Source organism: Pantherophis guttatus, chromosome 1 (assembly GCF_059756535.1).
Source record: "Pantherophis guttatus breed Tessera chromosome 1, ASM5975653v1, whole genome shotgun sequence".
In the NCBI taxonomy this organism is placed as follows: domain Eukaryota; kingdom Metazoa; phylum Chordata; class Lepidosauria; order Squamata; family Colubridae; genus Pantherophis; species Pantherophis guttatus.
Window position 1 is genome coordinate 79,212,911 of NC_142063.1, and position 12,988 is coordinate 79,225,898.

At 39.2% G+C, this 12,988-nt stretch overlaps 1 long non-coding RNA gene across 7 annotated transcripts in view; it reads left to right on the forward strand.

The window, feature by feature from the left end:
* Positions 1-12,173, forward strand: part of LOC148116461 (uncharacterized) — a 62,971-nt gene extending 50,798 nt beyond the window's left edge. For 4 of the 7 annotated variants that reach the window (XR_015729536.1, XR_015729538.1, XR_015729535.1 and 1 more), the window contains 2 exons: positions 8,681-8,788; positions 9,149-12,173. This is a non-coding gene — a long non-coding RNA (uncharacterized LOC148116461). The remainder of the gene's footprint in view (positions 1-8,680; positions 8,789-9,148) is intronic. The other 3 variants (XR_015729541.1, XR_015729540.1, XR_015729542.1) reach the window with 3 other exon arrangements.
* The last annotated feature ends 815 nt before the right edge of the window (positions 12,174-12,988 follow it).

The following is a 12,988-nucleotide window of genomic DNA, read 5'->3' on the forward strand; positions in this document are numbered from 1 at the left end:
TTGCTTGGTCGATTGTTGTTGTGAGCCGCCCTGAGTCCTTGGAGATAGGGCAGCATACAAATTTTATAAATAAATAAATAAACATATGTACACTGGGTACTTAGAGTGTATTTTTATTGCACACATGTGCTGAGTTGCCCATTCAAAAATAAGATTTAGTCTTGAGGTATTTTCAGGCAACGGCAGTGGGGAGTTCATCATAGCCTCACTTCATCGCTAGGTCCACTGCTAGTATGAACTACTCTACTCTCATTGCACAGAAAGACTCTTTTTGTAGAAAAAGTAGCAACAGGGAGAAGCATCAGTATTGCAAGAGGGAAAAGAGGACATTTTGGTGTACATAGAGAAGTAGGGAGTAGCAGATGTGTCTGAAGGAGCTCCCACAAGAGGCAGAGATGCTATTAGCTGAATTAGTTCCTATAGAGATAGCAGGATCACAATTCTGTAGTGAAAAGGGATGTTTGGTGGGACAATGGCAGAAGCAAAAGTGCCACCAAATCAGGCTGAATGCATTTCAAAATTATAGGGGAAAGGTGCTATGGAATGGAACTGTTTCACTAAGGATTGAAATCTGGTATTTTCAGACATGTCAATCGACAAGTTCCTAATAGCTGAAAAGCAGTTAACAAGCAATTTCAGAAAGTTTATGGAAAAGAATGAAAACCCAGTGTCCTTTTGAAGGTGGCTTGAGCAAAAATATGAGTATTCTCTCATCTCTCAGAGCTGTAAGCCCACCAGAGACCACTATCTTTTGATCTTCTCACAAGAAACAATTATTCGGAGCACTTGTGGGCAATATTACAACCTTTCCTTGTCCAGAAAGGAATTATAAATACCTGATCTATTCTCTGGTTCTTCACTCCACCTTAGTTCTTGGCTCCACTTTTCACAGAGCTGTCTTCAGTTAGCCATTTGTTCCCTAGAAGTCCCCAGAAGTTAATCTTTGCTTTTGGATGAAAGCAAGTCCTTTGATTGTTTAGATCATGCCAGAATGTGGAAAATATTAAGACTAATGCATGTGCCAGAAAATCTGTGGAGAACCAATACAAAGAGTAAGAAGCTATTATAAGAACTGAACTTAGAGAAATAGAATGGTTCAGAGTAGGAAAGAGAGTTCTCTATTTTGTGATACCTACACTGCCTGGTGACTATAATAAGGAATGATAAGATTGGCAGAGATAATTAGAATCAAAAATGAGGTGAATATACTAAGATATGGACCACCACTTTGTTGCCTAAAAATAATGTTTAGTGAAATCAAAGTTGGTGGAGAAAAAATGAATGTGATGGATAGTTTTGCTTCCTTAAGGTGATGAATAGGTTGAGATTAACAATGTGCTAGAGATATATAAGAGGAATCAGTCAGTCCTGAGCCAAATAAAGACCAGCTGCTTCCTTGAGGGAATGGTCAACAAGCAACAAACTATGTACTTTTGGCAGATGATGCGAAGAGATGATAGACTAAAAAAAATAATGTTTGTTGGCAAGTCTAAGGGAAGTAGAATGAGAAAGTAACCAATATGGAGGATGGGTGCATAAAGGGAATGATTGGAATGCCTTTGAAAAAGCTATACAGTCGTACTGGAGACAAGCTTTTCTCCAGATAGTTATCAGGATTTGGGCTTGATTTGATATACCCATGTAATAGTTCCATCTTGGTACTTTCTCATGAAAGCTACTATTTTACTGTACATATACACACAGACAGACAATATGCATGAGCTACTGAATATGCGAGGCATTCTTGGGAAAAGGAAAGGAAGTTGTTCAAAAGTAGCCAGCAAAATTAGCTATACTTCAATTACTATAAAGAAATTAAAAGGTAAGCAAGTTGAAATAAAACAAAACGTCTATTATGAAACGAATGTCTTTCAAGAGCGAGTGAGGCTTGATCAAGAAGTCTCACAAGACAGAATCGTTCCTGATTAAGGAAGTAGCAAGATGGGAATAGGATTTCAGAGAAGTATCTCTCTGAAAATCTGGCTTGTACTCTAGGATTATAATCAGGTTCAACTTTGCAATTGGAAGCTCAGTTGGCAAATAAGTACCTTTGCTTGGCTTAAACTGATATACTAGGTCCAACAGTTCTTGATGAAGTCAGATCTGGCCATGATTATATGTGCTGGTAAAGGTAAAGGTTCCCCTCGCACATATGTGCTAGTTGTTCCCAACTCTAGGTGGCGGTGCTCATCTCTGTTTCAAAGTCGAAGAGCCAGCACTGTTCGAAAACGTCTCCGTGATCATGTGGCTGGCATGACTAAATGCCAAAGGCGCACAGAATGCTGTTACATTCCCACCAAAGGTGGTCCCTATTTTTCTACTTGCATTTTTTATGTGCTTTCGAACTGCTAGCTTGGCAGAAGCTGGGACAAGTAACAGGAGCTCACCCAGGGGTGAAATGCTCCCGGTTCGGACCGGCTTGGGCAAGTAGGTAGCGATGGCCGCGGGCAGTTCGGAGAACCAGTAGAAAAAATCCCTACCCCCACCCCCCATGCCCAGCTGAGCCACGCGATCCTCAGAGGCTTTTTTTCTTTTAAAAGCCTCTGACGAGCCAAGCTCTGACGAGCCAAGTTCTGACGATCCCAGCTGAGTTGCCTGCCAATCAGGCAACTCAGCTGGGATTGTCAGAGCCATTTAAAAGAAAAAAAGTTTTTTTTCTTTTAAATGGCTCTGACGATCTAAGCTGTGATGATCCCAGTTGAGTTGCCTGATCGGCAAAGGGTTTTATAAAAACCCTCTGATGATCAGGCAATTCAGCTGGGATCGTCAGAGCCTTTTGAAAGCATTTTTACATGGTTTTACATGTAAAAAATGGTTTTAAAAGTAAAAAAAAAATTGGCCACGCCCACCCAGTCACATTACCCCACCACCAAGCCATGCCCACAGAACTGGTAGTAACAAATTTTAGATTTCACTACTGAGCTCACCCCGTTATGCAGCACTAGAGATTCAAACTGCTGAACTGCCAACCTTTCAATCAACAAGCTCAGCATCTTAGCCTCTGAGCCACCGCATCCCTTATATGTGCTATAGTTACATCTAAGTTGGATCCCTCATATGTTGTAAAGTCTTTAAAATCTGCAGTGGATTTTAGATGCATGAGTGAGATTTTTGGATGCTGACAAGATCAGACTATTTGTTCTGTAAGGACTGCTTCCTTCTCCTCACCCCCCTCCCATCATTTCCCAAGTAACCTCTGAATAAAAGAAGCAGATCGAGGCTGAAGTAGGAGATGGAGCAAGTAGGAGATGATATCCTCCTGATGGGAATCACAATCTGAAACTGTTGTAAGTGGTTCAGTTTATAGTATTTCAAAAGAAAGTGACAAACAAGTTTGGGCATATGCATATAAATTGTAAATTTCCAATGTCCACTGCTATCAAATTAGCCTTCCCAGCAGATTGAATAAACCGATTTGTCACATCACCATCCAGAATTTGAATTATACCCCAGCTCAAATACCTTTTCATTCTTACCACAAAACAGGAGACAGGCTGGAACAATGAAAGACCAGGTGGATTTTCATTGAAACAGAATGATGTAAATCAGGGGTGAAATCTAAAATTTGTTACTACCAGTTCTGTGGACGTGGCTTGGGGGGGTAATGTGACTGGGGGGGCATGGCCAACTTTTTTTTTTTAACTTTTAAAAGCATTTTTTTTACAACTTCTTTGGCCAAAGAGGTTGCAGAAAAAAATGCTTTTAAAAGCCTCTGACGATCAGGCAACTCAGCTGGGATTGTCAGAGGCTTTTAAAAGCATTTTTTTGGCTGAAGAGGTTGTAGAAAATATGCTTTTAAAAGTAAAAAAAAACAGCCTCTGATGATCGTGCAGCTCAGCTGGGCATGGGGGGAGGGGACGGAGGGATTTTTGCTACCGGTTCTCCGAACCACCTGCTGCCATCACTACCGGATCGGGTGATCCGGTCCGAACCGGGAGTATTTCACCCCTGATGTAAATGTAAGAAAGCAAGACTAATTCTACTTCTTACAGAAAGGGGGCAATCCTGTTGCCCAAAACCTACATGAAATAACTAGGAATAGAACTGGGCTCAAAACATATTTTACCTTTTAAATAATTGTGCAATGGCCACTAGCCCACTTTACAAGTTACACAAAGAAGAACTGTGAAAATGCTTCGTAACGGGTATGAAAAAGCATTGTCTTCTATTCTGCTACATTCTGAAGATCTTTTCAGTGTTAAAGATTTAGGTGTTAACTCCCACAGTCTGTCATTTAATGACTGAAATAAATGTAACTTCTTTAATTGGCCTTTTAGTTAATTTTGGAGAAATTAAAGTCCATTAAAGATGATAAGAATTCAACCCAGAATTCTTCTGTATTCCACTCCTGTATTCCTTCTCCTTGGTAATATTCCTGGGGTTGGTAGCTGGCTCAAGGTCACCCAGCTGGCTCTGTAGACAAGGCAAGGCTAGAAATCACAGTCTTCTGGTTTATAGCTTTATGGCTTTAACCACTACAAAAACTTATGTCATTTTAACAGTTTAAAAATTTATAATTTAAAAGAATCTTGGCATTCTTTGCAAAGTAAATTTTATACTAAATTAATTTTAAGTATTTAATTTTACTATTGTACTACTTGTATTTAAGTGTATTTTAATCCATGTTATTACTTTCAGTTATTAATGATTATATAAGTTGAGTTCTGCAACTCTACCAAAATTAAATAACATTTGTCAGTAATCATAATAGCACTATTTAACTTAATTCCTGAATTTGTATAATCATATTCCTTCAAATATAATATTTTCCTTATTTAGCTTAGCAGGTAGCGTCAGCTGGTTGTCTGAAGCTAAGCAATTATCCCTAGTTACTACTTGGATGCAGGATAATCAGGGAATTTTAGGACTATTGACTAGTCCTAAACTGAATAAAGCGAAACTGAATAAAACTTATTTTTCTTATCTTATATTTCTTATCTAGATCCGTTCCAGTCGGATTTCAGGCCCGGGCACAGCATGGAAACGGCATTGGTCGCGTTGGTAGATGATCTCTGGAGGGCTCGGGACAGGGGTTGCTGTTCTGGCCCTGTTAGACCTCTCAGCGGCTTTTGATACCATCGACCATGATATCATGCTGCACCGGTTGGAAGAGTTGGGGATGAGGGGCACCGTGTTATGGTGGTTCTCCTCCTTTATCTCAGACCGGTCGCAGTTCGTGTTGGCAGGGGGGCAGAGGTCGACTTCGAGGCCTCTTATATGTGGAGTGCCACAGGGGTCGGTCCTCTCGCCTCTTCTGTTCAACATTTATGTGAAGCCGCTGGGCGAGATCATCCGTGGCTTTGGGGTGAAGTACCATCAGTACGCTGATGACACCCAGCTGTACATCTCCACCCCAGGCCACCCCAATGATGCCCTTGAAGTGATGTCCCGGTGCCTGGAGGCTGTGCGGATCTGGATGGGGAGACACAGGCTCAAGCTCAACCCTTCCAAGACTGAGTGGCTGTGGTTCCCGGCATCCCGATATAGTCAGTTGATTCCATCACTGACTATTGGGGGCGAGTCTTTGGCCCCCTCGGAGAGGGCTCGCAATCTGGGAGTCCTCCTGGATATGCAGCTGTCCTTGGAGGAACATCTGACAGCTGTTGCCAGGGGGACTTTTGGTCAGGTTCGCCTGATCCGCCAGTTGCGTCCCTTTCTTGATCGGGATTCCCTGTGCACCTCATGCCCTCGTCACCTCTCGCCTGGATTACTGCAACGCTCTCTACATGGGGCTCCCCTTAAAGAGCACCCGGAGGCTCCAACTGGTCCAGAATGTGGCCACGCAGGTAGTCACGGGAGCTGCATGGCGCTCCCATACAACACCTCTCCTGCATGAGCTGCACTGGCTCCCAGTGGTCTTCCGGGTGCGCTTCAAGGTGTTGGTTATCATCTTTAAAGCGCTCCATGGCATAGGACCTAGTTATCTTCGAGACTGCCTGCTGCTACCGACGGCCTCCAATTGACCTATGCGCTCCCACAGAGAGGGCCTCCTCAGGGTGCCATCAGCCAAACAATGTAGGCTGGTGACCCCCAGGGGCAGGGCCTTCTCTGTGGGGGCACCTACCCTCTGGAATCAGCTGCCCCCAGAGATAAGGAGAATCCAAGACCTTGGTGCCTTCCGCCGTGCCCTTAAAACCTTCTTTTTCCAGCAAGCCGGGCTGGCCTAACACTTTTTAAAATGTTTTTAATTGTTTGCTATTGTTTTTAATCATGGGGCCAAATTTATATATATCTTTTTAATTGTATTTTAATGTTTGTAGTTTATGATTTTACTTGGCTGTTCACTGCCCTGAGTCCTCAGGGAGAAGGGCGGTATACAAATTTAAAAATAAATAAATAAATAAATAAATAAATGAATGAATGAATAAATAAATAAATAAATAAATAAATAAGTAAGTAAGTAAGTAAGTAAGTAAGTAAATAAAAACATACTGTAGTGCAGTAATACACTAAAAACACATTTTGGAATTTTTTATAAGAAAAGGGCATAGTCTTATCAGTACAGTATATTCACCAGGAACTGAGCTCAACTCAAAGGCATTTCTGTCTTAATAGAGTATTTAAGGACCTGTCTTTGTTAGATAAACATGGTGGTAGTGAGGTCATGGAGGGCTGTGTGAATACGAATATGAGCTTGTCCATTTCTGACTTCTCCATAAGCCTCTCATATTCAGAATTCTTTAGGGTCTCCAGGCCAGTCTCTTAAGTTTTATATTCTGATCCTGTTCTATCACCCTCAGCTACCAATGGCAAATTGCCAGAGGATTAATGAATTCTCCAAAAGTAGACAGGGCTTAATAGCTGAATTGTCACAGACATAATTTAAGTCAGAAGAATCCCATAAATAATCAGAGGGCACAAAAGAAGGCCTTCAGAAATGTTCATCTTGCATTCACGTTCTGGTTCATGCTGAGCTTTCTGGCAAGAGCGATGGTCACATGTGGCAAATCTAATTTATCAGAATTTCCTTATCAAATTAATATAACGTTAATTGTGTGTAAGTGCGTGTGATATTTTGATTGCATTATAGAACCAAATTATAAGAAAATATTCAAAGAGGTCTTTCTTATAAATGGGCTCATACAGCAGGGCCTCTTTTCTGCCTTCATCTGGATTCAACGAAAGTGCTTCAGGGGTTCCATTCCTCCAACAATGTTAATTCTTCAGGCTACCAGCCTTTTATATTTTCTGTTGAAAAAAACTTCCAATTATTTCCTTCTATTGGTTATTCTCATTTGCTGCAGAGGTGGAAACCCTTTAGCTGTAGTTAAAGACCATTCTTCTGTTGGTTTTTTGCTTCTATGATTAATTGACTACCTCATTTTGATCTAGGTCTCCTTAAAATATATCATCTATTTCTCTCAGCTCCTAAAGTTAAAAACATTCATGGATGAAGGGTTGACAGTCACAGTTCTTTTATTTATTAATGATTTATTAAACAGACCACCTGCTATTCTGATTGCAACTTTTCATGAACATTTACAAAATGTTAATGGATTTCCTGATGTTGAATTCCAATACATTATTTGGCATCAAAAACATGTGATATAACAGTACAGGGGAGAAAGTTTTGTATGAATGCAGTTTGCTTTCTTAAGGATGTGTTACTTGTGTGTGGAACAATTTGTCTATTGCCCTGTTCCAAGTGATATGATTCATTCAGACAAAAAATGGATCAGTATAATGATGCGAATTTAGTTTTGTTCAGGTGGCCTGGAAGCATTTGGGATACGTGCCTTACACAGAAGGAATGATATTCATATATATCTATCTATATCTATCTATCTAATATATCTATCTAATATATCTATCTATATCTATCTATATCTATCTATATATATCTATATCTATATCTATATCTATCTATCTATCTATCTATCTATCTATCTATCTATCTATATCTATATCTATCTATCTATCTATCTATCTATCTATCTATCTATCTATCATCTATCTATCTATCTATCTATATATATATATATATATATATCAAGTGTCACCTTGAAAGAGTGGTGAGCACTAAGAAGTGGTTTTGTCTCCAGAGGGAAAATATTCTGTAGTTACATCTCATTTTCTACATGCCATCTGTTTTGCTAGTTACTAAGTGAAGAAAGAGAAACATATCCAAAAGTTGAAAGTTTTTCATTAAAGAACAAAATCGAAGTTCATTTTAGAATATTTGAAAACACAGTGATAGAAATTTGGAACAGTTTCCTTATATTAGGTTGATAGACCATCATTCTCAGTTTGTTATTACTTTCTCTTCAAGTTACAAGATATGCAGCACGAACAAACTGGACATCAGAAATTAACACTTGGCCCAAATTAGATTTTATTTCTATAGTGCATTCCATAGCTTATTGCTTCATGTGGCATTTAAGATTCTATAGGTTGGTATCTGAAATACATCCTGAGTCATTTATCTTGAAATTTGGGTCTCCAGATATTAGAGGATTTTGTATGGTTCACAACTGACTATGGCTTTGTCTGGTCAGATAATATTAACTCATTTGAAGAGATAGATTAGCTTTTTTGTGATTTTTTTACCAGTTTATTTGAAAAGGGAGAAAAGCTGGCCTTTTCCTTTGCCACTCTAGAACTTGTGGATAATTTGTTCTCCCACTGATGGTAATTCTGCTTTTCTTAATCATCTATGTTTTTTTTAATTTTATCTCCAAAGGATGAAGAGGCAGAACTGAAGTTTGAAAGTAATAGAAATAAGGTCAAGAAATATCCCTTTATTTGAAGAAATACGACATCTGTAGGACAAGATGAACTATATAGTGAGGTATTGAAAGAATTATCTGATAGTCAAGCCAAGTTTTAAGTATTATTTTTGAAAAGTTATGGTAAAATGGGGAAGAGAGAAGAAGGGAGGGAGCGGAGGAGGAGGAGAGGAGAGGAGAAAGACAGAGAAATCTAGTGAACTGTAGACAGTCCAGTTGATTCTGGTATTATTAGGCATCACCTTTTACTCATAATAAAGAAACATGTGTTCCTCATGGTCATAATATTAAGACAGTACATACAATTCTTTCATGTTGCTACTTTTTGACTCAGTGCAATCGAAATTTCACAAAATGTTGTCGCCCAGAACATTAAATAAAAGCAGTTAACTTAAGAAATCTGATTTTTTTTTTATGATTAGGTGAAACCTCTGCTGTCTTTTTAAATAGCCTTTCCACTCGTTTCATTTCTACTGTCAGTGGTGCATCTGACTGAGAAGGAAGACTATGATGAGGGCTTGGCAGTTCATTTTCATCCCCTTTTCATAACCTGCAGAAGGACATAAACAAGAACAAAGTGAGGTATCATTGATCCTCTGCATATGAAATTTCACAAGACAAAGGACACTGGGGTGAGTGGGAAGAGATAAGACTATTTTATTCGTTACTGTCCTATCTCTCTGCTGGCTTAGCCTAGAACAGGGATGTCAAACTCACAGCCTGCAGGCTGGATGCATCTCGAGCTGGCCACGCCCATGCCCGGTTTAGCGAGGGGGGAAAGTAGTGATACATCACATGATGCCACCGTGATGATGTGAGTTTGACACTCCTGGCCTAGAAGATCTTTGTTTTGCTTTTATTAAACTCTCAGCTTTTAGTAAAAACACACTTTACCATTAAAGCAAACCTAAAGGTACATAGCAATATTAAAAGTGGAGGCATTCCCTCAAAGTTCTATTTTCATTTGTACTCCTTCCAGAGCCAGTGGAGTCATTACTTGATTCATGAAATTTTTATGAAAGTTTGGTCTTAAGGTAGTTCTGTTCATTTGAATACATTTGAATAACAAGAAAGTGGAGAGTTATAGCATCAGGTTCCTTTCTAATCAGCATGTTTATTCATGTTTGCTTATATAATAATTTTCTTGTTTTTAATTAATATGGCATGCCATTTCTTTATTCCAGGGGTATCAAACTCAAGGCCTGTGGGCTGGATCCGGCCTACCGGGTGTTCAGATCTGGCCCATGGAGCCGCCCAGTGAAGGAATGGACTGCGCTGCCTCTGCCAGCGAAAACAAAGCTCAGGAGGGCTGCATGCGGCCCTCACGAGCTCCGTTTTCACTGGCAGAGAGTTGCAGGAGGCCATTGCAGCTGGAAACGGAGCTCAGGAGCATATTTTTGCTGGCAGAGCACTTGGGCCACCACAGGTACCACTGACATGAGTGACGTTGAGCTGGCCACTGGCCACACATACCCTGGCCATGCCCACCCCAGCCCACCCAGGTCAAACTGATGTGGCCTTCAATGAAATTGAGTTTGACACCCCTGTTTTATTCTATACAGCATGTCAGGATATGATCCCAAATAATAAAAGTATATTATTATGACAAAGTATAATTTGTTAGGGGATTCTGAGAGGGTAATGTTGATAATGTCAGTTGGAGATAATTGTTTTTTAAAAATACCCTGTTTCTCCCAAAATAAGACATCTCCTGATAATAAGCCCAATCAGGCTTTTGAGTGCATGGCAATAAGGCCAAGCGCTTATTTCAGGGTTCAAAAAAGTATAAGACAGGGTCTTATTTTCAGGAAAACACGGAAGTATGGAGAACCTTGGCAGTCCTTCACAGAGATTTCAGTGAGAAAATTCAGGACACAATTGTCTCTCCAGTGAGAATGGGGCAATAGGGAAAGGATATGTGATCTAAAAATAATTTGTGATTTACAGTGTTTCTGGAGTGATGATACGTGGACTTTCATTATCTATGGCATATACACAATGTCTGTACAATGCAATTCAGTGAGGTTTTATGTTGCTGTTTGGAAGCAGTTATAGATATTTCTATGCTGAATTTATATATGCGGTCCCAACAGACCAAGTAGTAAATCTCTGTTCCACATATATGATTAAGCGTGAAGTATACATGATGTATGAGAGAGCCAGTTTGGTATAGTCATTAGGACAATCAAATTAGAAACCAGGAGACCATGAGTTCTAGCCCCAGAAAGCCTAAATTGGGTGACCTTGGACTAGTCACTTTCTCTCTGCTCCAGGGAGGAGGCAATGGCAAACCAATCCTGAAAATCCTTTTCAAAACAACTGCGTGGACTTGTCCAGGCAATCTCCAAGAATTGGACACAATTGAACAGAAGGGAGAAAAGTTTCTGAAGTTGATCAGTATCAAAAGCAACCAATTTTCTCCTCCCAAAATTCCTAGAATGGGCCAACCTGCAACCTTTGAAGGCTGATATATTAATATATTCAGTAACTATACAAGTGAGTGAGTAATGGGCAAAGTCTTAAGCTGATTTTGCAAAACCTCAGAACAATTCTCCTATATCACACTCTAGTATGTGGTTAATAAATATATATTCCATCAGCACTCTGTTTCCCAATGTTATAATGATGTGGAGCCACTGTTTCAGTCTGTGGGAAGGACGCTAAACAAGTACCTTTCTATAAACATTATGTCACTCTTCAGAATAAAAATGTATATACATCTTTCATTAATGTTTAGAGTTCTGGCATAGCTTTTCTTGTAAGTGGTATAGCTTCTTGGTTTTCAGCCAGCAGTGGGGAAAATTTAAAAAAAGTTGGCTTGAACAACCCACCAGCGCCAGACATGGAAAACAGTTTGGCAGCAGTTATTTGCAAAACCAGATATTCCCTTTCATCAAGACATTTTCAGTATTGTGCTTTAGTCAGGTTTCCACTTTGCTCTACCAAGAGGTTCACCTCCAACACTTGTCTATGAGATTAGTTCTGCTAATTTTTGAAAGCTTCCAGTGTCAGGACAGAATGGATCTTTCATGAATTCAGTGGCCAGACCCAACTATTCAAAACCCTCATATGAAAATGTTCCAAAAACTCTGGTGCGAGACGGGATCATATTTTCCAACAAATCAGAGTTTTTTTGCATAAGGCTGCAAATCTGAGCATTGAGTCTAGCTTTGGTTTTCCATTTACCAATGAAGCCATTTCAATATAAGTTTGACATGTGGTCACATAATACATAATTTTATGTGACTGCCTTGTTCTTTCTTTGCATTTTTATGTACTTTTATGTTTGGTTTGGTTTAGTCTTCTCTTTGGTTCTTTCTTTCAATAAACAGGCCGAACTGCACCATGCTAGTTTGCTTATGTCACATTAATTTCAAATGATATAAACAGTTGAAAAGTAATATTGATTTTAAAAAATGTTTTTGAAATAAACAGAGTTTTTTCAGAGTATGGTGTTTTGATGTTGCCTTCTACCTGGTATATTTTACAGAAATTGCCTATATGAGAGAATAAAAAGATTGATTTAATTTCACAGGAGAACATAATTTTGTGTTAATACTGGGGATTCCTAATGATTCCATTCTAGATTATATTTTCTTCCACAGTAGGATTGTGTTAGTTAATTAGTTAATTAGTTTGATTTCCTCTTCTTTATCTTCTTGATGATAATGGCTGCCTTGTGTTCTTCTAAACTGTTTTCATCAGGTTAACTCACTAGACATGAATTCATGTTGGAATGGATAAAAATAAGTAGGTTACACCGTGAGGTCATTTTGCTAGTCCCGTTTCACAAACTTGAATCTCAAGAGAATCATGAGAAAACTCACTCTAGCCTTTCCTGAACTTCCTCCTCAAATGCTCATAAAAGAACATTTCCCTAACAGAACCTGAAAAACAAATCTGTGAGTTTTAGCTCTACCTTAGCCATAAAATCCAACTGGGTGATCTTGGCCCAGTAACTCTCTCTCTCAGTTCACCTCACCTCACAGGGTTATTGTTGTGGGGAAAGGAGGAAGAAGGAGTATTAAATATGTTAGCCACCTGGAGTTATTTATAAAAATAATATAAATGAAATAAAAATAAAGAAATAAAATAAAATAAATTATTGTCGCATTTCATTCCCAGTCTGAGAATTAAATGGGCTTCAGTTGGAATTTTGTGTATTAGAATAATAGTGTTTTCAATGTTAACCCAACGATGTCCTACCCCAGCTTCAATGTGGGAAAAAACTGTAATCTTTATCACCATTGTCTGGAAATTAA